The sequence below is a fragment of the Ursus americanus genome, chromosome 2 (assembly GCF_024610735.1).
Source record: "Ursus americanus isolate L20-20 chromosome 2, mUrsAme1.1.p, whole genome shotgun sequence".
Taxonomy (NCBI): Eukaryota; Metazoa; Chordata; class Mammalia; order Carnivora; family Ursidae; genus Ursus; species Ursus americanus.
The window spans coordinates 64,103,622-64,128,080 of record NC_142128.1 but is presented as its reverse complement, the minus strand read 5'-3'; positions in this window follow the sequence as shown (position 1 = coordinate 64,128,080).

Sequence of the window (24,459 nt, the reverse complement as noted above, 5' to 3'; positions counted from 1 at the left end):
ATGTTTGCTATTAACACACATATATTGTAACTAGTTTCCTTTAAAGCAGTCAGTTATCTTTTAGCATAGAGATAAAAAGCAAAAATATCATATTTTACCTTAATTCATTTCATTTCTGAAAACTTACTTTTTTATATAGATCCAAATTTCTGACCTATATCACACTCTTTCTTACCAAAGAACTTTCTCTATCACTTTTTATAGTCTGCTGTCAAATTCCTTCAACTATTTATTCTATTGAAACATAGTCTCAATTTTCCATCTCTTTTGTAGGATATTTTCTCCATGTATAGAATTCTGGGTTGATAGTTTGGTTTTTTCATTTGTCACTTTAAGGATCTTCTTGCTCGCATGGATTGTGACCAAAACATCTGCTGAAATCTTATTCTTTTCCTACTCTGTTAATGTGTCTTTTTTTTTCTTTGCCCTCAAGATTGTCTCTTTTCCTTTTTTGTTTGTTTTACCAGTTTGAATATGATGTGTTAAAGTTTTTAAAGTTATTATGCATGTCTCTTGTTGTTCTCTCAGCTTCTTGGATCTGTGGGTTTGTGTCTCTCTCCCTGCCATTATTGCTTCAAATATTTTTTTCTAGCCATTTCATCTTCTCCTTTTAAAATTATAATTATGCAATCTTTTAAAAAATAATTTTAAAAATTATTTATTTGAGAGAGAGAGAAACAGCATGAGTCAGGAGGAGGGTCAGAGGGAGAGAGAGAAGTAGACTCACTGAGCGGGGTGCCCAACTGGGGGCTTCATCCTAGGACCCTGGGATCATGACCTGAGCCCAAGGCAGACACGTAACCAACTGAGCCACCAGGCGCCCCTCCAATCACACATTCATTAGACAATCTGGTATTGTTCTATAGCTCTTAGAGACTCAGCTCAATTTGTTTTGCTTTGTTTTATTCACCCACTCTTTCCATTTCAAGTTTTTGGGAACTTTTACTGATCTATCTTGCAGGTCACCAATTTCCATTTAATTCTCTTATAGTTTTCATCTTTCTGAGGAATATATTTACCTTATCTTGGACAATCTCTACATTTTCCTTTTGTAACTTTCACATACCAATCACTTTTCTGTTTATTATGCATGTCTGTGTGTGTGTGTATACAGACATCTATAACACATTGGAGACTAAGGTAAATATCCTTTTTGCTTGTAGGTGAGTCCTCCTTTCCTTCTGATAGGTCTTTAGTGTAGGGATTCATGTTAATCTCTTTAAGAGTTGAACTGAGGTTAAAGTTTTTTGTGTCGCACTGGTTACCATCACTGCACAAGAGATTTCAAATTACTCTTGTGAAATCTTGTGTCTATGGCGAGGTAATTGCCAGGGTTTTATCCCTGAGTGTCTTTGCCCTGTCTTTGGGCCTTTCCTTTGCGCTACTTCCTCCAGAAAGTCTGCCTGTTACTGCCTGCAAGTGTAACCCACATCCGTTTTTATTGCACACTTGCGGCGGATGGAGCGGAGCACGGTGGTGTTCTCTGCCGTTCTCCATCAGCTCCCATGTCAGGCAGGCACGGGGACCTGGGCTTTGGCACATGACTCTCACCAGTTTTCCTGCCTACCCTGCAAATAGAGTTTTGAGCCTAATGTGCATCTTTTCCCCTTCGCCAGGGGTAAATATTTTTCCCCTGACTTCACACCCTAGGTACTCTAGATTTCTACCATGCTCCAGACTGAAATTTTTGTGGTTCTTCCACATGCACATGAAAGCTTTCCATCGAGGACACAGAGGAGATGGGTTACTGGAGAGTTGGGGCAGCGACTGCTGTTCACATCTCCCAGGCAACCACACAGGTAAGCCTTTTCCAGGATCCTCCTAAAGTTTCCTGTGGATAGCCTGTAATGTTGTTGGAGGAAAAGCCTACAAAAGACTGTAAATCCCCAGGCATCTGCAGCCACCAGGGTGTCACATGGTCACCATAGCCCACACTCAGTCTTTTGCAATCACTTACAGGCTTCTAGCTTGATCTGCGTCCGACCTATGTCACCCATCAGTAGCATCTGTCCCAGGTAAGCCAATGCTTGGAGGCTCTTTCTGCCTGCAAGTGCTGTCTCTCTCCACAGAGGTGGGCTTCTTATTACTATCATTAAATCAGCGAATTTTTAAAAACCCGCTCCTTCCATATTGAAAAGTTTTCCATACATGTAATAGACATCAGAAACTCTGGTCTCAGGGGCACCTGGGTGGCACAGCGGTTAAGCGTCTGCCTTCGGCTCAGGGCGTGATCCCGGCGTTCTGGGATCGAGCCCCACATCAGGCTCCTCCGCTAGGAGCCTGCTTCTTCCTCTCCCACTCCCCCTGCTTGTGTTCCCTCTCTCGCTGGCTGTCTCTCTATGTCAAATTAACAAATAAAATCTTTAAAAAAAGAAAAAAAAAAGAAACTCTGGTCTCAGAATTATTTGGGCTCTAGCACATATCTAGCTGAATAGGAGGCTCATAAATGCCGCGCAATAGGAGGCTGGGGAGTGAGCAGCTGCATCTAAAAGCCATCTAGTACAGGGGGCCAGTGAGGGCCGCAGGGGCGCCTGCCTTCTGCCAGAGGCTGCACTTGTCCTGGGCGCCGTAGCCCTGTCGGCCACATCAGAGCAGCAGGTGCTGGCAACGTAACCTGGGAGCTGCCTGGACTTGAGACTTTCTCTCTCTCTCTCTCTCTCTTTTTTTTTTAAATTTTCATTTTTATTTATTTATTTATTTTTTGTATTATATAATGTTAGTCACCATACAGTACAGCCCTGGTTTTTGATGTCTAGTTCGATGATTCATAGTTGCGTATAACACCCAGCGCAACATGCAATACGTGCCCTCCTTACTACCCATCATCACCTATTGAATTGCCCCACCCCCTTCCCCTCCAAAGCCCTCAGTTTGTTTCTCAGAGTCCATAGTCTCTCGTGCTTCACTCCCCCCTCTGATTACCACCCCCATCTTTATCCCTTTCTTCTCCTACCGATCTTCCTAGTTCTTATGTTCCATAGATGAGAGAAATCATATGATATTTGTCTTTCTCTGCTTGACTTATTTCACTTAGCATTAAGTGCCGTCCATGTTGCAGCAAATGTTGAGAAATCGTTCTTTCTGATAGCTGAATAATATTCCATTGTATATATGGACCACAACTTCTTAATCCAGTCATCTGTTGAAGGGCATCTCGGCGCCTTCCACGATTTAGCTATTGTGGACAATGCTGCTATGAACATTGGGGTGTCTATGGCCCTTCTCTTCACTACGTCTGTATCTTTGGGGTAAACACCCAGTAGTGCAATGGCTGGGTCATAAAGTAGCTAAATTTTTAACTTTTTAAGGGACCTTCACACTGTTTTCCAGAGTGGCTGTACCAGCTTGCATTTCCACCAACAATGTAGGGGGTATCCTCTTTCTCCACATCCTCTCCAACAATTGTTGTTTCTTGCCTTGTCAATTTTTGCCATTCTAACTGGTGTAAGGTGGTATCTTAGTGTGGTTTTGATTTGAATTTCCCTGATGGCTAATGATTTTGAACATTTTTTCGTGTGTCTGTTAGCCATTTGTATGTCTTCATTGGAAAAGTGTCTGTTCATATCTTCTACCCATTTTATGATTTGTTTATTTGTTTCTCGTGTATTGAGTTTGAGAAGTTCTTTGTAGATCTTGGATACCAGTCTTTTATCTGTAGTGTCATTTGCAAATATATTCTCCCATTCCATGGGCTGCATCTTAGTTTTTTTGACTGTTTCCTTGGATGTGCAGAAGCTTTTTATCTTGATGAAGTCCCACAAGTCCATTTTTTCTTTTGTTTTTCTTGCCTTTGGAGATGTGTCATGAAAAAGGTTGCTGTGGCTGATGTCGTAGAGGTTGCTGCGTATGATCTCCTCTAGGATTTTGATGGATTCCTGTCTCACATTGAGGTCTTCATCCTTTTAGAGTTTATCTTTGTGTATGGTGTGAAAGAGTGGTCAAGTTTCATTCTCTTGCATGTAGCTGTCCAATTTTCCCAGCACCATTTATTGAAGAGACTGTCTTTTTTCCACTGGATGTTTTTTCTTGCTTTATCAAATATTAGTTGCCCAAAGAGCCGAGGGTCCATTTCTGGGTTCTCTTTTCTGTTCCATTGGTCTATGTGTCTGTTTTTGTGCCAGTACCATGCTGTCTTTGTGATCACAGCTTTGTAGTACAGCTCAAAATCCAGCATTGTGATGCCCCCAGCTTTGTTTTTCCTTTTCAACAGTTCCTTGGAGATTCGGGGCCTTTTCTGGTTCCATACAAATTTAAGGGCTATTTGTTCCAGTTCTTTGAAAAATGTCCTCGGTATTTTGATCGGGATAGCATTGAAAGTGTAGATTGCTCTGGGTAGCATGGACATTTTAGCTATGTTAATTCTTCTGATCCATGAGCATGGAATATTTTTCCATCTTTTTGTGTCTTCTTCAATGTCTTTCAAGAGTGATTTGTAGTTTCTAGAATATAGGTCCTTTACGTCTCTGGTTAAGTTAATTCCAAGGTAACGTATGGTTTTTGGTGCTATTGTAAATGGGATGGATTCCCTAATTTCTCTTTCTTCAGTCTCATTCTTCGTGTATAGAAATGCAACTGATTTCTGAGCATTGATTCTGTACCCCGCCACATTACTGAATTGCTCTATAACTTCTAGTAGTTTGGGAGTGGATTCTTTTGGGTTTTCCATATACAGTATCATGTCATCAGCGAAGAGAGACAGTTTGACTTCTTCATTGCCGATTTGGATACCTTTTATCCCTTTTTGTCGTCTGATTGCTGTTGCAAGGACTTCTAGTACTATGTTGAATAATAATGGCAAGAGTGGGCATCCTTGTCGTGTTCCTCATCTTAAGGGAAAGGATTCTGGCCTTTCCCCATTGAGAATGATATTTGCAGTAGGCTTTGCATAGATGGTTTTTATGAGATTGAGGAATGTACCCTCTATCCCTACACTCTGAAGGGTTTTAATCAGGAAAGGATGCTGTATTTTGTCAAACGCTTTTTCTGCATTGAGAGAATCATATGATTTTTGGCTTTTTTCTTGCTTATAAAGTCTATGACACTGATAGATTTGCGAATGTTGAACCACCCTTGCATCCCAGGGATGAATCCCACTTGGTCATGATGGATAATCTTTTTAATGTACTGTTGGATTCTATTAGCCAGGATCTTGTTGAGAATTTTGGCATCCATATTCATTAGGGAAATCGGTCTGTAATTCTCCTTTTTGAGGGGGTCTTTGCTTGGTTTGGGGATCAAGGTAATATTGGCCTCATAGAATGAGTTTGGTAGCTTTCCTTCTGTTCTATTTTTTGAAATAGCTTTAGAAGAATAGGTATTATTTCTTCTTTGAATGTTTGGTAGAATTCCCCGGGAAAACTATCCGGTCCTGGAGTTTTGTTTTTTAGAAGGTTTTTTATCACTGTTTCAATCTCTTCATAATTAATTGGTCTGTTTAAAAAATAAATTTCTTCCTGTTTCAGTCTTGGTAGTTTATAGGTTTCCAGGAAGTCCTCCATCTCTTCCAGATTGCTTAATTTATTGGCATAAAGCTATTGATAAAAGTTTCTAATAATCCTTCCAATTTCATTGGTGTTGGTTATGACCTTTCCCTTTTCATTCATAATTTTATTAATTTGCGTCCTTTCTCTTCTTTTGGAAAAGTCTTGCCAGTGGTCTGTCAATTTTATTTACTCTTTCAAAGAACCAGCTTCTAGTTCTGTTGATCTGCTCTACTGTGCTCCTGGTTTCTAATTCATTGATTTCTGCTCTAATCTTGATCAACTGCTTTCTCGTGCATGGATTAGGCCTGTTCCTCTGTTGCTGTTCCATCTTCTTGAGGTAAGAATATAAAAAGTGCATTTTAGATATTTCTATTCTTTTGAGTGAGGCTTGGATGGCTATGTATTTCCCCCTTAAGACTGTCTTTGCAGTATCCCACTTTTGGACCATTGTGTTTTCATTCTCGTTGGTCTCCATAAATTGTTTAAATTGTTTTTGATTTCCTGGTTTATCGAATCATTCTTGAGCAGGATGGTTCTTAGTCTCCAAGTGTTTGAGTTTCTTCCAAATTTTTCCGTGTTCTTGAGTTCCAATTTCAAAGTGTTGTGGTCTGAGAACATGCAGGGAATAATTTCAGTCTTTTGGTATTGGTTGAGACCTGTTTTGTGACCCAGAACATGGTCTATTCTTGAGAATGTTCCATGGGCATTAGAATAGAATGAGTATTCTTTGGTTCTGGGGTGTAGTGTTCTATATATATCTATGAGGTCCAACTTGTCAAGTATGGCATTCAAAGCGCTTGTTTCTTTGTCGAATTTCTGCTTTGGTGCTCTGTCTATTTCTGATAGTGGAGTGTTGATGTCCCCTACTATTAATGTATTTTTATCTATATGTGTCTTTATTCTGCTTAAGAGTTGGCTTGTGTATCTTGCTGCTCCCCTGTTAGGGGCATAGATATTTATAATTGTCATATCCACTTGTTGGATATGTCCTTTAAGATAATATAGTGCCCTTCTGTATCTCTAACTATAGTCTTTAGTTTATTTATTTTTTTTAAAGATTTTATTTATTTATTCAACAGAGATAGACACAGCCAGCAAGAGAAGGAACACAAGCAGGGGGAGTGGGAGAGGAAGAAGCAGGCTCATAGCAGAAGAGCCCGATATGGAGCTCGATCCCATAACGCCGGGATCACGCCCTGAGCCGAAGGCAGCCGCTTAACTGCTGTGCTACCCAGGTGTCCTATAGTCTTGTTTAAAATCCAATCTGTCTGATATGAGAATTGCTACCCCAGCTTTCTTTTGAGGTCCATTGGCGTGAAAGATGGTATTCCATCCTTTTACTTTCAGTCTGGATGTAATTTTAGGTTCAAAATGAGTCTCTTGTAGACAGCAAATGGATGGGTCGTGTCTTTTTATCCAATCTGCAACCCTGTGGAGATTTATGGGAGCATTTAGGCCATTTACATTGAGACTGATTATTGAGAGATATGATTTTAATGATGCCATGTTGCCTGTAAAGTCTTTGTTTCTATAGATTGTGATTTTCTGTTCTGTATCCCTCTTGGGGCCTTTTTACTTTTATAGAACCCCCCTTAATATCTCCTGTAGGGCTGGTTTCATGGTTACGAAATTGGTCAGTGACTGGCGATTCTGGAAGGTCTTTATCTCTCCATCAATTCTGAATGACAGCCTTGCTGGATAAAGGATCCTTGGCTGCATGTTTTTCTCTGAAAGAGATTTAAAAATGCCCCCCCCCAACCCTTTTTCTCATTCCAGGTCTGTGTAGACAGGTCTGACGTAATTCTGATACCTTTGCCTTGGTACGTGAAAAATTTCTTTGCCCTGATCACAATCAATACTGTATCCTTGGATCTAATATTTGCGAACTGCACTATGATATGACGTGGTGTAGGTTTGTCGTGGTTGAACTTGGGAGGGGTCCTCTCTGCCTCTTGGACATGAAAGCTTGTTTCCTTTGCTAGATTAGGGAAGTTTTCAGCTACAATTTGTTCAAATATCTCTTCTAGACCTCTGTTTTTCTCCACCCCCTTGGGGATGCTGATGATTCTGACATTAGATAGTTTCATTGAGTCAGTAATCTCCCATAACCTACATTCTTGAGATTGGATTTCTTTGAGTCAAGTTTCTATTTTAGCTTTCTCTTCTACTAACCCACCCTCCAATTTGCCGATATGTTCTTCTGCCTCATTCACCCCGGCCTCAGAGCATCTAGTTTTGACTGCATTTGATTCATAGAATTTTTAATTTCTGCCAGATTCACTCTCATTTCTGCCCTTAGAGATTCTATATTCTCATTAACATTTTCGTTAATACTTTTTTCAAGTCTACACATCATCTTGACCATTGTTACTCTGAACTCCATTTCTGATAATTTGGTTATATCCATATCCATTAGTTCTGTGGCAGAGGCCACAGACTAATTGTCTTTTCTTTGCTGGGGGGCATTTTTCTTTCTCATCAGTCTGATGAGGAGAGGTTGTGGGGTTGTCCAGAGCCCAAATTATTGGCAAGGACCCAGGCAGTGCGCACTTGTTTTATAGGGACCTTAGGGATGTGGGCTTCTTGATTTTTCAACCTGCCTTCTGGGGGAGGGGCCTGCCGCGCCGACACTGAGGCAACCCTGTTTGGGTAGAGTCTCCATGTCCCCTGCAAGGGGGGATGGGGATGGGCACACTGTGAGCCGGTATTTCCAGGCTTTTGTTCTCTGGTGGTTTTCCCTGGCGGTTTGCTGTGCCTCTTCTGAGAGTCAGAGCAGCAGTGGCCGAATCTCAGCCTCTGTCTCAGAACAGAGGGATTGCATACCGCTCTCCACTGATGTTCTGGCCACTTTAACTCTGTTTCTGTTGGTGCTGCTCAACCCTGCAGTGTCCCGGGATGTGCCCCCCTCCCCCCCACGCACTCCGGAGCTCTGGAGCTCCGTCTCAGTGTCGTTCACGCAAGCTCTGAAGCTCCGGCCCTCAGACTGGTGGCGCGCTCCTGGCTCACTGTCTCAGTCTGCTGTCTCTCGCGGTGCCGGTCTGGGAGTCCGCCCGCTCCCCGTGCAGGTGGCTACCACTTCCCGGCGCCCGAATGCGGCGGCTCCCTCCCCCTTCCATCTATCTTCTGATATCTGTGTGCGGTTTCATGGCTCCCCGCGTCGTACCTCAGTACTCATCGCTGGAGATGTTCATTTGTAGAGATTCAGATGAATCTTCCTGCGTCTCAGGCTGATTCCGTGGATGTTCAGGATGGTCTGGTACCTATCCAGCTCGACTCAGGGGACGAGCTGAAAAAGGGGTCCCCTACTCCTCCGCCATCTTAACTCTTCCCCCTGGACTTGAGTCTTTTTGAATCTCAGTCAGTGTCTGCTGCGGCTCCCCCCCCCAGTGCAAAAAGACACTTTTTATGTCTTCACGGTGTACAGACCCCAAGAGTGCATGGACAAGTGGGCTATGATTCTTTCAGGACCCGAGTAGTCAGGCGTCTGCCGGGGAAGTGCACCATCATCATGTCAGCAGTTTGTTCATACTGATGGAAATAGCGTCCGGATACCACTTAAATAAACCAAGCAAGGGTTGTTGTTTAAAGGATAAACCAGGAAGTTGGGCCCAGGGGCTCTCATGGCAGAGCTACGAGCAGCGCTGGGTGCCTCACTCGGGATGCCAAGCTTTTGATCCCAACGTTCTTACCAGAGATTTTAAGGTTTCAGAAGCTGCCATCTGAGTGGAGGGGCATTTCGGAACTCCTTCAGTCCTGGTATTTTATTGGCAAGGCTCGAGTAGTTCAACACATAGCTTGACTGAGGCAGGGAACTCATTAATCTCATAGTTATTCACTATGCAGGAGGATAGAGGAGGATATCACGCTCAGACTTACATGTTTAAAAACAACATGCAATTCAGTCAATGCATTTACGACCTCTATGTCATTTTTTTTTTTTAATTTGACGGTTAGGCTCTAAGGTGGGAAAATACTCTATCATAAGCCCTGCCCACCCTCTCACCCACAACACACACACACACACACACACACACACTTCCTCCAAAATTTGGGGTTTATTTAATATGACTGGGTAATGTCCTCCTTAGTGAAAAGATATAAAATAGTTGTTGAAAATAGAAAAGCTTTATAAAATATGCTAATTATTTTCACGAAAAACCCCAAAGTTGTATAATTTTAGGGGGAAGATTCCATTGCAGGGTACACTATGATACTAATATCATAGTCAGATGTTCGATTTTTGATGTTTCAGGCAGTAACAGGCTACTTGCATTTTATTTCATGCCAATTCAAACTGGTCCTTGAATGTGGCTAAACATATTTCATGGAATACAAAGCAGAGGACAATTTAAACAACACGGGCAAAGACATTCTCATGATTTGCAACTACAGGCTTCCACGTGAACTTGCTTTGGGTTTAGGCTTAATGGTGACAGGAAAGGTTGACCATTGGTTTTCTTTGCTTCTAGGCCCATTAGTGTAGGTAGGGCATTTTAGGGTCAGCCATCTACCCAGACCACTGAAGTGGGTGCCCATCTATTCTCCTCTCTTCCATGCATTTTTTCCAACCAACCTATTCTCCTCATTAGAGCAAGGAAGCTATCTATAAAATGCAAATTTTATCATACTATTCCCTAAGGCAATAGATCCCTGTCACCATTAGACAAAGCCAAAAACCACAAAGGGCTTTGCAAGGTCAGAATGATTTCACCCTTGCCCACCTCTGAAGACTTTCCTTATGCCACTCTCCCCTCACTCTTTAAGCTGGATTTATGTAAATTCAAATTTCTCGTGCTTTTTTCTCACCTCCTGGCCTTGGAACATATGGTTCCTCTATATTCCTCTCTCCATCTGGCTAACCTTTACCTACCCTTCGAGTCTCAACTTAATTGAAACCCCCTTCTCAGCTCTCTACCATGAATCACGTCCTTATCTGACACTCCCCCTACCCTGTCTGCAGCTTGGTGCAGTTTGAACGATTGTCTGAGGTGATCTGTCTGATCTGTACGTTTCCCAATCAACTTTAAGCTCCAGGAGGACAGGTACCATGTTGAGCGCTTATTTTGTTGTCCCTCGCATTGACTAGAGTGCTTAGAACATATAAAATAGTTGGGAGCTGATTAACTCGCTAGATTTCTGCTTTGGGGATGTGATGCTAAATTCCCAATTATGACAAAGTGTTCCTTTCTTTGCTCCATTCTCTGTGCATAAATTTCTCTCAGGCATTTTGAAGAACTTGCAGGGGAGAACACTTATTTGTTCCCCAGCCAAATAGCATCATAATTTAATGTTAACTGTGTACCCTTCATCACCATCTCTTAAAATTCATGCTCATTTTTTTCTCCCTTTCTTTGTAACCTTTTGCTCACAATTTAAGATCTATTTCACTAATGCCAAATAGTCGATGTTTTATAAAGAATTAAGATGACTAGAAAGAGATTTTTCCTTTAGGTTTCCTCATTAAAACTCTTTCAAAGAAATTCAAATTCAAAATATGCACATTATGAGCAGAATATTTTATCCTTTCCCAACACTTAACTTATTGTATGATGCTTGGATCCAGAGCTCATTAGTTTCAGTTTTGAGGTTTTGTTTTTTTGAATTTCATGTGTGTTTTATAAGTTGTACTGGAGATAAAACAGGACGCATTTTAGACTGGGCATCAGCAAGCAGCTTGAGCATGCTGTTAGAAATTTTAGTTTGATTTCAATCTATATAGAAAGATCACTGATTGAAACAACAAAGTTTGAAACAGAGACATAGAAACATACACGGATTTTGCAGATACGGTATCAAGAAATTTTTCTTAGTTGACTTTTACTAACATAGTAGCTAATTTAGATAAATTATAATATATTTACAATAATACAACAAACATGTTGATTTTAAACCTCGCACATGGAACAAAAATGGATTTCCAAGTTATTACCACACCACAGCTCTAAAGGCATAATTTGTAATTAGAAAAATGAAAACATTTCTTCTGACCTTAAAATGAATGCTGCAATATGTCAGTGCAAATCAGTACATGTTTTAAAACTGTAAAATCAATTTCTGGTTAACTTACACTACTATTTTCCAGTAAATTTTAGAATACTCATGTTCCTGAAATGGGCATTAAAATTTTTTCCTTTTTTTTTTTTTGTGTGTGTGTGTGTGCTTTGAATGTCATCTCTATACTCGGGATCTCACAGCTTATATATCTGGGTAGAAGGAATAGCCCTTTGAAATATCAAATACTTGCTTTTGCAGCATCCCTTGAGCTGGAGTATATCCCATAGGCCAATCTGGTATACCGGTCCATGATACTGAACCTGGATCTAGGGACAGAAAGCAGCAGGGGTTATGGGAAATTCCATTCTGTTGGGTGAGGCCAGCAGCTCCAGCATGACCAGGTCTTCAGGTGAAGCAGAGAAAATGATTAATGGTGTCTTGTGAAGAGCAAGTGAGCAATGATGGTCCAGTCCTGGCATAACAGAATTCAGTCTTCATGACTTTGTGGTGTGGTCTTCCTCGTGTGCAGTATTTCTGGAGATTCTGTGAGCTACTGAAATCTATTAATTATTAAATATCCATTTAAGCATTTCCTGCTTAAATGAGTCATACTTAGTTTCTGTTACTTCCAATTAATATTTTTTGATGGAAACAGTGTGTACATTTTGCAAAATCCCTATTTATATAGCCATTTGGATTACAAATAAATGCAGTTAAAAAATTCTTAATATCTTAACTTCTATGTAGAAAAATGCCATTTGTATTATTCTAGCTTTTGAATTTGTAAAAGAGCCACATGCAAATTTTTTCTAGTAAAATTGATTATATTTAAGTAGGAATTTATAATGATATCACCATTGTTAGGAATACAATAAATTTGGTTCAGTCAATGGGGCTTCTTTTTTTGTTGTTTTAAAGAGTGAACTTGTTTGCGTTGTCATATGCTATACCTCTTGGACTGTTAAAATAATATTATGGATGACATTCTAGATAATTTGTGACATTCCTAAGGGAGTGGGGTTACTTTACACAATTATTTTACACATGTCACTGATGTTTGGCACATCTTATATCAAGGGGAAAAAAAGGAAACAGTGTGGCAAAATTCTAACAACGTTAGTTTCCTGATAGAATAATACTCTTTTGTTGCATTCAGATTTTCTCTTATTCATCCAGAGAGCTAATCTTACATTTTCTTATCTTTCATAATGTATAATAAATTAAGAAATAAAAAACATAATATGAGCTCAGTAGCAAACAAGAGAGGAGATAAAAGTGGGGAAAGGCCATAAGCTAGCTCTCAGAAAAATCTATAATCCTTGGAAGGATGAAAACATAAGAATAGGAACCCAAAAAATTGGAGTGAAGGAAAATGCAGAGATAATAAAAATTGATTGATTACTCTTTGTTGGAGACTGCTTTTAATATTTTATTTGAATTAACTCACTTAAATGACACAGTAAGCTTCTTATTATTACCTCGTTTTACAAACAAGGGGACCGAGTCTTAGTGACTTAAGCACATTGTTCAAAGTCAAAGAATGCTATTCAGTGGAACCAGAGAGCACATTCAGGCAGTCTGCCAGGAAAGGTCATAGCTTGAAACATCATACTATTGTACATGATTTCTCTACCCTTTGACTTGGGTAGCCCTATGACTTTTTTGACTGATTAAATACAAACACAAGACTTATGGAAACCATTATTCCTTTATTCCTTTAAGAAGCCAACCTTTAAGGAGCCCTAGGGAGGCCCAAATGGACCAAAATCCCAGCTCCCAGCTGGCAGCCCCAGCTGACCTCCCACCTGACAGCCAGTAGCAGCTGGTTAGTGACAGCCCACCATGTTACTGGAGATGAAGCAGCCATTTTTCATACTTCACCCCCAGCTGTTGGAGTTGTCCTGGCTAAAGCTTCAGGGATCATATGGCAGATTTTGATCTGATTCTTAATTGAATGCTTTGGGAATTAGGTTTGGTGTGAATATATTTTTGCATGTGATTCATTGTGGTCAGAGATTTCTCTTATCCACATGGTCCTCAACATTGTGACCTTGCCACTGCTCCATCAAGAGGTGAAGTCTTTTTTATGTTTTTCCTTTCTATTCCCTTGACTTTGACCTATCACTGTTTTGACCAATATAATAAGGTAGAAGAAAGTTCTGGGTATAGTTCTTTGCTGTACTGACAGTCTCTAGTTGCCTTCTCTTAAAACTCAGATGCCATGCTGTGAGGGAGTCGTGGAGAGAACCACATGGAGAACCACATGAGGCCTTCAACTGAAGTTTCTGGACTATTGTGTGATTGAAGGAGACATACTGAGTTTTCCAGCCTAGCTGTGTGCTCCATTCTAACTGAACCTCCAAACATTAGGGAATAGAACAGACCATCCCTGCTATGCCCTATTTGAATTGCTAAACCACAAAAATCATGGAATTATTTTATGCCACTAACTTTTGGAATGTTATACAGCAATAACCAGAACATTCCTACTATATACCAGTATTTTTCTCAGTGCTGGATTTATAACAATGAATAAAATAGACAAAATTCTCCTTATAAGTGAGTTGTGAGAAACAGAAAAAATATAATAATAAGCAGAAAAGTTTTAATTTTAAAAATAAGTTCTGTAAAATAATACATACATATATACATACATACATAAAGGTAATGTGTACCACAAGGTAATGCGACACTGAGTACCTCAAGGGGAGAATGGTGACTTAAGATACGAGATTATGACCAAATTTTCTGAAGAGATAATTAAACTGAGATATTAATGATGAAAGTAGCTAGCCATGGAATATCTTTAAGGTTCTAAAAAGAAGGAACAATAAATACAAAGATCCTCAGGTGGGAATCACCTTGACATATTCCAGGAGAAGAATGAAGGTCCAAGTGGCTAGATGGTAAGAAAGGCAGGGGGGATGTTAGAGCTGGGAACAAACAGGTGGATGGGCTTTGTGAGCTATGAGAGGACCTTAGTTTCTCTGTGCGAAAAGTAGGAAGACATGGAAAGGACCAGAGGAAAGGGATAACGTGGTCTGATTTAATTTTTTATAACTTTTCCTTTTTATTTTTTAATAATCTTAGATTCACAGGAAAGTTGCAAAGATAGTGTAGAAAGTCTCTGTGTACGTCTCACCCAGCTTCCTCATTGTTAACATCCTATATTCCCACGGTACATTGTCAAACTAAGGAAGTAGCATTTGTACCTTATTATTAACTAAACTTCAGATTTAATTGGATTTTGCCAAATTTTCCTTGCATTTAGTTGTCATGTTCTTTAGTCTCCCCTGGTTTAGTGGTCATGTGTCTTTAGTTTCCTTTGGTCTGTTAGTTTTTTGTTTTTCACGACCTTGACAGTCTTTGAGGGATGATTTATGGTTTCCATTCTGGTTGCTAGGTGGAAAATGGATTGTTGGGACAGAAGTGTGAAAGTAGGAAGAACAGAACATAGTAATTGAAAGTAAAGAGATTTGGGTACCTGGGTGTCTCAGTTGGTTAAATATCTGCCTTTGGCACAGGTCATGATCCCAAGGTTCTGGGACTGAGCCCCACATCAGGCTCCCCATTCAGGGGGGAGTCTGTTTTGTCCCCTGCATCTGCCCCACGTCTCCCCCTGTGTCTCCCCCTGCGTGTGTTCTTGCTCACACACACTCTCTCTCTCTTAAATGAATAAACAAAAAATCTTTGAAAAAAAAAAAAAGAGGGATAGACTACCTCCTCTTGTACTAAGTCTTCCATACCCAAAGTGTATTTTACACTTACAACACATCTCAATTCAAGTGGTCACTAGCCATATCGGATAGTGTAGCTATAGAATACGGGAATTTGCATGCACTGGAAATACTACTATCCCAAAGAAACAAATGAAAAACAATAACAAAAACCAAACCCTTAACAACAACAACAATAACAACAAAACCAAATCCTTTGTTAACAGTATGATATTTTTAAAATTTAGATATTCTAAAATGTGATAACCCAAAATTTTCACTTCTGGCCTAGTTAACAGGGTCAGGCACAGTGATCTTTACAATCAATGCTCTTTTGGAGACTATCAGTCCATTGGCATAAGACAATTAGCCTTTCCCTAGGGATAAGTTAGTTTGATAGGAAGAAGTTACTATATGCCAGGATTCTAAAGCAAGATGCTAGGTTGGAATCCATGCTCCGAATGTCAGAAAGAAGTGTGGTGCAACATCTGTGCAGAGAAGCAGACCTCTGTGTCCAGAGTTTCTGCCTTGTTGGAAAAAGGAGAAAGGATCCAAACACATGTAGGGAGATGAATGGTACAGGTTTCAGACTGAGTATTAAGGAAGAGTGCCTCTATATCCAGTAAAACTGAGAAGACCTTATCTCCCCTGTTCTAAACAGTCTTCCTTCATGGGATTAGCAAATATAGATCAGAGTATTTGAACTCTTCTAGTAAGGCAGGACTTTGCATGTGTATGTCATAGGTAAACATATTCAAGCCCAAAGGGTAGCACAGTAGTCCCTCCTTATCTGCAAGGGATACATCTCAAGACCCCCAGTGGATGCCTGAAACCACAGATAATACCAAATGCTATTCACACATTGTGCTTTTCCCTGCACATACATAACTATGATAAAAGTTTCATTTATACATTGGGCATAGTAAGAGATTAGCAATAATAACTAATGATAAAATAGAACAATTGTAACAATATGCTGCCTTAAAAGTTATGTGAATATGATCTATGCCTCTCAAAATGTCTTATTGTACTGTACTCACCCTGCTTCTTGTGATGATGTGAGGTGATAAAAGGCCTCCGTGGTGAGATGAGGGGAGCGGAATGAGGCAGGCATTGTGACAGAGCATGAGGCTACTACTGACTTTCTGACCACATGGCAGAACAAGGATCATTTCCTTCTGGGACTGCCATTGGCCACATGTAACTGAAACCATGGATAAGGGGGATTACTGTAAGATGAATTAATACTCACAGGTAATCACAGCAGTATCAGTTAGAGTAAAAAGCAGTGGAGGAATAAAATGGCACAAATGGAATGGGGTGACAATGAGTGATCCACCAAGAGAAGAAACTAAAGGAGTAGTTCCAAATCGTCTTCTAGGGACCTCTTGACATGACCAAAAATTATTGTGGACTCTCCAAAGGTTTAGTATTTGCAGATTATCTTGATTACTGCATTAGAAATTAAAGCTAAGACATTTAAATATATTAAATAATTTACTTAAAATTAATAATATGCCCATTACATTTTAACATAAATAACATTTTATGTTCAATAACTGTATTTTCAAAGATAGAATGAGAAGAATGGCATTATTTTATGTTTTTGCAAACCTCTTGACTATTAGCTTGATAGAAGACAGCTAGATTTTCACATTTGCTCCTTCCTTTACTCTGTTGCATCATGCCGCTTCTGGAAAAGTCTACTGAACAGCAGGAAGAGAATGAGAGTGCAAAAGACTAATATGGCCCTAGTGTTATTTTGAAAATGTTTTTGACTTCACGGGCCACCTGCAAAGGACTTCCAGGTGTTCCTGAACCACACTTTGAGAACTGTAGCGCTAAAACAATTGATTGGTTGGAATGGATGGTTGTAGCTGCCGCTGCTGCTGTTGTTACTGGATAAGACACTGAAAAGGTAAATATGGTGTTCCTCACTCTTGGCCACAGCTTGCCCTGTTTGAGATTACCAACATGCTTCAACACTGAAAGAAGAGAAAACACATCATATGCCAAAAGAGCCGACTTGGGTATTTGACACTTTCACTTTACCTTTTTACCTAAATATTCTGAATTGTTTTTCCTCCTCACAGAAATTATTAATATCAGGTTTTACAAAGGAAGATAATGAAGTTCAAGATGGTAAATAACTTTACTTGGCATGCACAACAAAGTTATACCGGCAATTGTTTCCCAAGGGTCTGTTCTTTCTATAATATTTATATTTTCCCCTTAAGCAATAATTACAAAATACAGCAAAAATTGGGAATTATGGGAAAATGAAGAGTAGTTGTGAACATAGTACAAATTGGAAAATGAAATGACTTGAAAAAAGTCTGTTGTTAGGAAGTTACAAATAAATAGGGGTCATAGGTTAAATGTAAGGAAAACCAAATTTTGTTCAATCTGCATATTAACAAAAATGTTGGTCTCTCCTGAACGAAATTAAGGTTTATATGGAGAACGTTTTCCGAGGTGGGCGATTCAATTAAGCAATAGACATAAACTGCATGCGGTGGAATAAACCGGCTCTGTTTTGGAGGCATTGAGGAGAGGGGGGAACTGAGAGGTTGTCAGCCCGAGGCGCGATAGCTGGAAGACATAGGCATTGAAACTCTGGTGACTGGAGTCGTTGCAAGGATTTTTAGAGTCAGCTCTGTGGCTGATCATCTATGCAATTTATACGAATTCTATTTCAGTAAACCTATAGATGTCTATAAATAGTTTTTATGAGGCTTTTTTTTTACGTGAGATATAAGATTTCAAGTGTATGGCTTATCTCATTTCACTATTCTTGCTGCCAGATTCACTTTATTTCCACATAAAATAGTGACACCTTGGGTTATTGGGTTAGTTTTTCCTTTGTAAATAACTCTAGCTTTCTTTCCTCTGATAGGCAATTCAGATTATTACTTATGAGGGCCATCAAACTGCAGATGCATTTAGCTGCATCAAAAATAAAATACCCATCGCCTTATAATTCATGATATGTCCAGAGAGCTTACATATTTTAGTGTGTATAATATATTTTGTCACTGTAAGTCACTTTCACAACTGACTGTGCAAAAAGTTATTAATTAGCTGGTTGCCAATATTTTCTCAAATTTGAATTCACCTGCATGTCATTTGCCAAACTGTTTCTGAGACTAAATCACATAGGGGATTGCTATAATGTGTATAAGAATGGGAGTACATCTAATGTTAACTTCCAACTGAAATGAAACATGTCTATAAGGCTGGGGCTTTTGTGATCATCTTATAACCACACGGGGCAAGAAGATAAAACTGTGTCACACTTATCTGTCATCATAATAAGATTCATTTAATTCTCCATCTTGAAGATCAAATGATGGGGTAATCAAAGGCAGAGGAAAACGATCTGTGTTTATGTGGGAGTGAGATAGATATTCAGCCCTTAGGACAGTGATATCTGCTAGGGATGTTCCGATGCCTTGAAGGAGATAGAGAGCGTACTGTTTACAGTCCCAGGGCATCATCAGTGTAATTGTTACGTCTATTACTTTCCTACTGGTGCTGTAACAAATTACCACAAGCTTACTGACCTCAAACTACATAACTTTGGGGGGGCGCCTGGGGGGCTCAGTTGTTAAGCGTCTGCCTTGGGCTTAGGTCATGGTCCCAGGGTCCTGGGGATCGAGCCCCATGCCGGGATCCCTGCTCATCGGGGAGCCTGCTTTTCCCTCTAGCACTCCACCTGCTTGTGTTCCCTCTCTCGCTGTCTCTCTCTCTGTCAAATAAATAAATAAAATCTTTTTTATTTTTATTTATTTATTTTTAAAGATTTTATTTATTTATTTGACAGAGAGATAGCCAGCGACAGAGGGAACACAGCAGGGGAGTGGGAGAGGAAGAAGCAGGCTCCCAGCGGAGGAGCCCGATGTGGAACTCGATCCCGGAACGCTGGAATCAGGCCCTGAGCCGAAGGCAGACGCTTAACGACTGCACTACCCAGGGGCCCCAATAAAATCTTTTTTAAAAAAACCCACAACACTAATTTGTTATCTCACAGTGCTGCAAGTCAGAAGTCCAAATGAGTCGCAAGAGGCTAAATTCAAGCTGTGTGCTCCTACTCGAGGCTGCAGGGGACAATCCATGTCCTCGCTTCTAGTGGTGGACGCTGACTGCACTTTCTAGCTCACCGCCTTCTCCTTCACAATCAAGCGCGTCACTCCGACCTCTGCTTCCATCCTCACGGCTCCTCGTACCTTTTTAGGAGGACTCTTATCATTACAGAGAACCCAACAGATGATCCAGGATAGTCCTTCTATCTCAAATTTAATCAGATTTGCAAGGTCCCTTTTGCCATACAAGGTTACGTAGTCCCTGCATGTGGGAATCAGATTGTGGACTTCTTTGGAAGTCATTATTCTGTCTACCACACCGAGGGACTTGATTATTGATTCTTTTGGGTTTGTTTTATTTTGTTTTGTTTTGATTATTGATTCTGTCACACATATTTTCATGTGCCTATCAAAATGTTTCTGGAATGCTTACTTTGTCAGGTACTTTGCCTCATAAAAACCACCGATTTTGCCTTTGAGTTAACCTTTGGTCAAGCCTTTCATGACAAGTCTGCTGACTAATTCAACTACTTTCATGGATCATGATTAATAAGCATAGAGTGGTCTAGGAGCATCCTAGAGAAGCACTCAACCTAATCTGTGGGGCTTGGGAAGATTTCCTGGAGGAGGGCAGAGTTGAAGGATAAATGGTCAGTTAATTTAATTTGAATGTGGTGCAAGGGAGAGAAGCATGTGAATTCAACCGCCTAAACTCACATGTCTAGCTGGCTTTAGACTCCACCTGGACCTAGAATCCACTGTTCCTACTCCGTTTTTAGTCCCTCATGTCCTTCTTAAAATCACTGACTATATAACCCATCTTAAATCAATGGTTCACTATTATAACCACTCTTTTGCATCCACACAACTCCTTTATTTCTCTTCTACACTTTTGTCAAATCCATAACACACTGTTTTATTACAACTCTATGACATCTCAGTGCTTGTAGTTATGCTGCTGAACAAGGCAGGAGAAAAACATACACATATCCTGACAATCTCCCTTTAAATCTATAACCTTAAATCTTAAGTGGCTTGTAATGCCCCCTGGCAATCCTAACGCAGGCCCCAATCCCATTTCTCTCTGAGGCAACTACCTCACATCTCTAGCTCTCCCCGAATCTCCACCAGCTCCTTGCTCATCAGCCGATCATTCTGCCTTCTCACTGTGCAAATCAAAAAAAATAGAAAAGAACTTCCACAATCTTCCTCTGCCAGGGCTATCCACCTATCATTCCTAGGCCCTAGAGTTTCAGGAATCATCATCTCTTCTTTGCCTTCTTTTATCACAGATAGACTGTACTTCCAGATCCAATCTTTCCACTTGTACAGATTTCTTCCCTCCCCTTTTTAACCTCCTCAAGGACATCACTTCAGTAATCCTAACTTTCTCCTGCCCTGAAAAATTTTCTTTCTCCCTACTGAAACATTCCCATTAGCATACAAACATCTTATTATTTCTCTTCTCTTAAAAATAAAAATTCTCTCTTGGTTTAATATTACCCTCTAGCTCTACCCTCATTTCTCTGCTTTCTTTTACAGTAATTTTCCTCTAAAGAATACACAGACCCCTTCCAAGTCTCTCTTACACTTATTCCAAATAGGGTTTTATTCTCCACACTCTAGTGAAATGGCTATGTAAAAATATTACTAATATTTTAGTAATATAGCTCACAGTAATATAACACTTACTCTGTTCCAAGAAGTTTGTAAAACCATTTGGTAGCTAATCTAAACCTCACAGCAAACTGCAAAGTAGCAGGTGAAATGTGGCATTGGGATAAAAACCCAGGCAGATGCTTCTGAAGTCCATCTTTTTAGCCCCTACACTATATTATTTCTCTAACTCAAAAATAACATCCATATTATACATAAAATTATCAATCATTGGTCCTCATCTTTTTTAAATGATTTTTTATTATATTATGTTAGTCACCATACAGTACATCCCCAGTTTCTGATATAAAGTTCAATGATTCATTAGTTGCATATAACACCCAGTGCACAATGCAATACGTGCCCTCCTTACTACCCATCACCAGTCTATCCCATTCCCCCAAACCCCTCCCCTCCAAAGCCCTCAGTTTGTTTCTCAGAGTCCATAGTCTCTCATGTTTCATTCCCCCTTCTGATTACCCCCCCTTCTTTATCCCTTTCTTCCCCTACCGATCATCCTTTCTTATGTTCCATAGATGAAAGAAATCAAATGATATTTGTCTTTCTCTGCTTGACTTATTTCACTTAGCATTATCTCCTCCAGTGCCGTCCATGTTGCAGCAAATGTTGAGAAATCGTTCTTTTTGATAGCTGAGTAATATTCCATTGTATATATGGACCACAACTTCTTAATCCAGTCATCTGTTGAAGGGCATCTCGGCGCCTTCCACAATTTAGCTATTGTGGACAATGCTGCTATGAACATTGGGGTGCATATGGCCCTTCTCTTCACTACGTCTGTATCTTTGGGGTAAATACCCAAGAGTGCAATGGCTGGGTCATAGGGTAGCTCAATTTTTAACTTTTTAAGGGACCTCCACACTCTTTTCCAGAGTGGCTGTACCAACTTGCATTCCCACCAACAATGTAGGAGGGATCCCCTTTCTCCACATCCTCTCCAACAATTGTTGTTTCTTGCCTTCTCTATTTTTGCCATTCTAACTGGCGTTAGGTGGTATCTCAGTGTGGTTTTGATTTGAATTTCCCTGATGGCTAATGATTTTGAACATTTTTTCATGTGTCTGTTAGCCATTTGTATGTCTTCATTGGAAAAGTGTCTGTTCATATCTTTTGCCCATTTTTGATTTGTTTATTTGTTTCTCATGTATTGAGTTTGAGAAGTTCTTTGTAGATCTTGGATACCAGTCTTTTATCTATAGTGTCATTTGCAAATATATTCTCCCATTCCGTGGGCTGCCTCTTAGTTTTTTTGACTCTTTCCTGGTCCTCATCTTTTTAAACTGATTATCAACAACATTTAAAAAATTGATCCCCACCCCCCCAAAATTTGTCTTCCACTGGCTTCTGGGACTCCACACACCGATTTTTCTCCTACGTTACTGGTTACATTCTCAAGAGGAACAGGCCAGATAAGCAGATAAAAAATATCTGGTTCTTTGTCCTTAAGTGTGTGATATTTACTTATGCAGGAGGTAGGCTGCTGAGTGAGTATCTCTCCACGATGTTTAAAGACAGATCGATTCAGAGTGCTGTGGTTTAGAACTAGAATTTACTAACTGTCCTGAGGATACTTTTAAGGAGTGGCATCAAAGCTACATTTTGAAGTATAAATAGAAGGCCTCCAGGTGGAGAAAGTGGGTAAGATTTCTCCAAGCAGACTGAAAGCACCTGGGAACGTAAAAACCTACGTATGTTTGAGAAATATTAAGAAGCCCGATGTATTACTTTTATCCCCCCCTTTTATTTGATTTTGAATCTGTACACATTAAAATTAGGCTAACTTGCTAACAGAAAGAACAATATGCTGTTGCGGTAATTTTTAACCACTTTTCAGCCACTTGCACGTTAGAACCATCCAGAGAAGTTTTAGTAAATATTGTTGACTTGCCTGTGCTCATAGTGACTCAATTAATTTTTCTGGGACGGGACACAGTCACTGGCATTTTTGCTCCCCAGGTGAGCCCAGTCGGTAGCCGGAGTTGAGAACCATTGTGCTAGAACATAAGCAAGATTGGGAAAGATAGCTGGAAACCAAGTCTGGATGCCAGGTCAAGTCCAGACCTAAAGGCCTTTTAGCCTGTGCTGAAGAGTTTGGACTTCATCTTTGAGACACAGTAAGGCCAACGAACGTTTTATGATGTGATTATGAAGATTATGGTGTTATTAAATCTGTGTTCTCAGAACAAAAATAACTTTAAAGAATAGGATAAAGGTGGTAGAAGGACCACTGTTGCGATAGCATAAACATAAGTTAATGATGGCTAAGCTTCTTGTTTCAACTTTCCCCAAACCCACCATAGCATCTGGCTCATTTGCGAGATGCTAAATAAGGATGATATTTAGGATAGCAACTGGCTAGATGTATTGTTGAGGGAAAGGGTTCAAGGTTTCTGATTTGTTTTACTATAAAGTCTTCAGGATGTGTTTTAGTCTGTTTTGAATTCAAAGTTGCAAATTCTTTTTTTAAATATTTTTTTATTATATTATGTTAGTCACCATACAGTACATCCCTGGTTTTTGATGTAAAGTTCGATGAATCATTAGTTGCGTATAACACCCAGTGCACCATGCAATACGTGCCCTCCTTACTACCCATCACCGGCCTATCCCATTCCCCCACCCCTCTCCCCTCTGAAGCCTCAAATTTGCAAATTCTTGAATAAGTCTGCCAATGAATTGAAGAAGTTAAGACAAATGTCTCTGAGTGGTTTGATGCAATTGATTTGCCTCGAAGAGTTGCAGGATTACCTTTGTATTGAACATATGGCCACTCTCATTATTTCTTGCAAAGTTATGCTGGCCAACAGACCAGGTGATCTAGATGTGTCCCTGGGTCACAGTTGCAAAAACTGGGGCTTCATATGAGTATATAAGCTCTTTTCTGGGACGTACTGGTAAGCTGTAATGAGGCCGAGGGAGAACACAGAGATGACCTCCGCGGCCTGTGTTCCCTGAGAGCACCTCAGTAGCCTCTAGATGTGTGGTAAATCTGAAATCTGTTCCTCAAACTCCAGAACAAGTCAATGGGTCTTTTTCACAGAAAGACTTGGGGGTATGTTTTAGTCTGCTTGTCTGTGCGATGCCCTGGGGGGTAACCTGATTGTGGGTCACTGCACCGTGGGCGGGGTTTTTGGTCAGATCACATTTAAGAAGTTTTGTTTGATTTTAATGTCTCAAAGATAGTCTCCATGCTTGCTCTTACAGTTTGGTTTTTCACATTTGATCTTTACCACCTTCACTTTGTTTTTGTATTTGATTTGAAGTAGGGTTATCATTTAGCTTTCTCCACATGGATAGTTATAATTTATATATTATTTCTATATTTACATATAGAACATACATACATATGTAAATATAGAAATATAGAACATTTAGAACATATAGAACATTTATATACATATATGTAAATATAGAAATAATATATATAAATTATATATACTATATATACACGTACACATTTAATTGTGCATTTAAATAAGTAGATAAATGTGTGCATATGCATACATA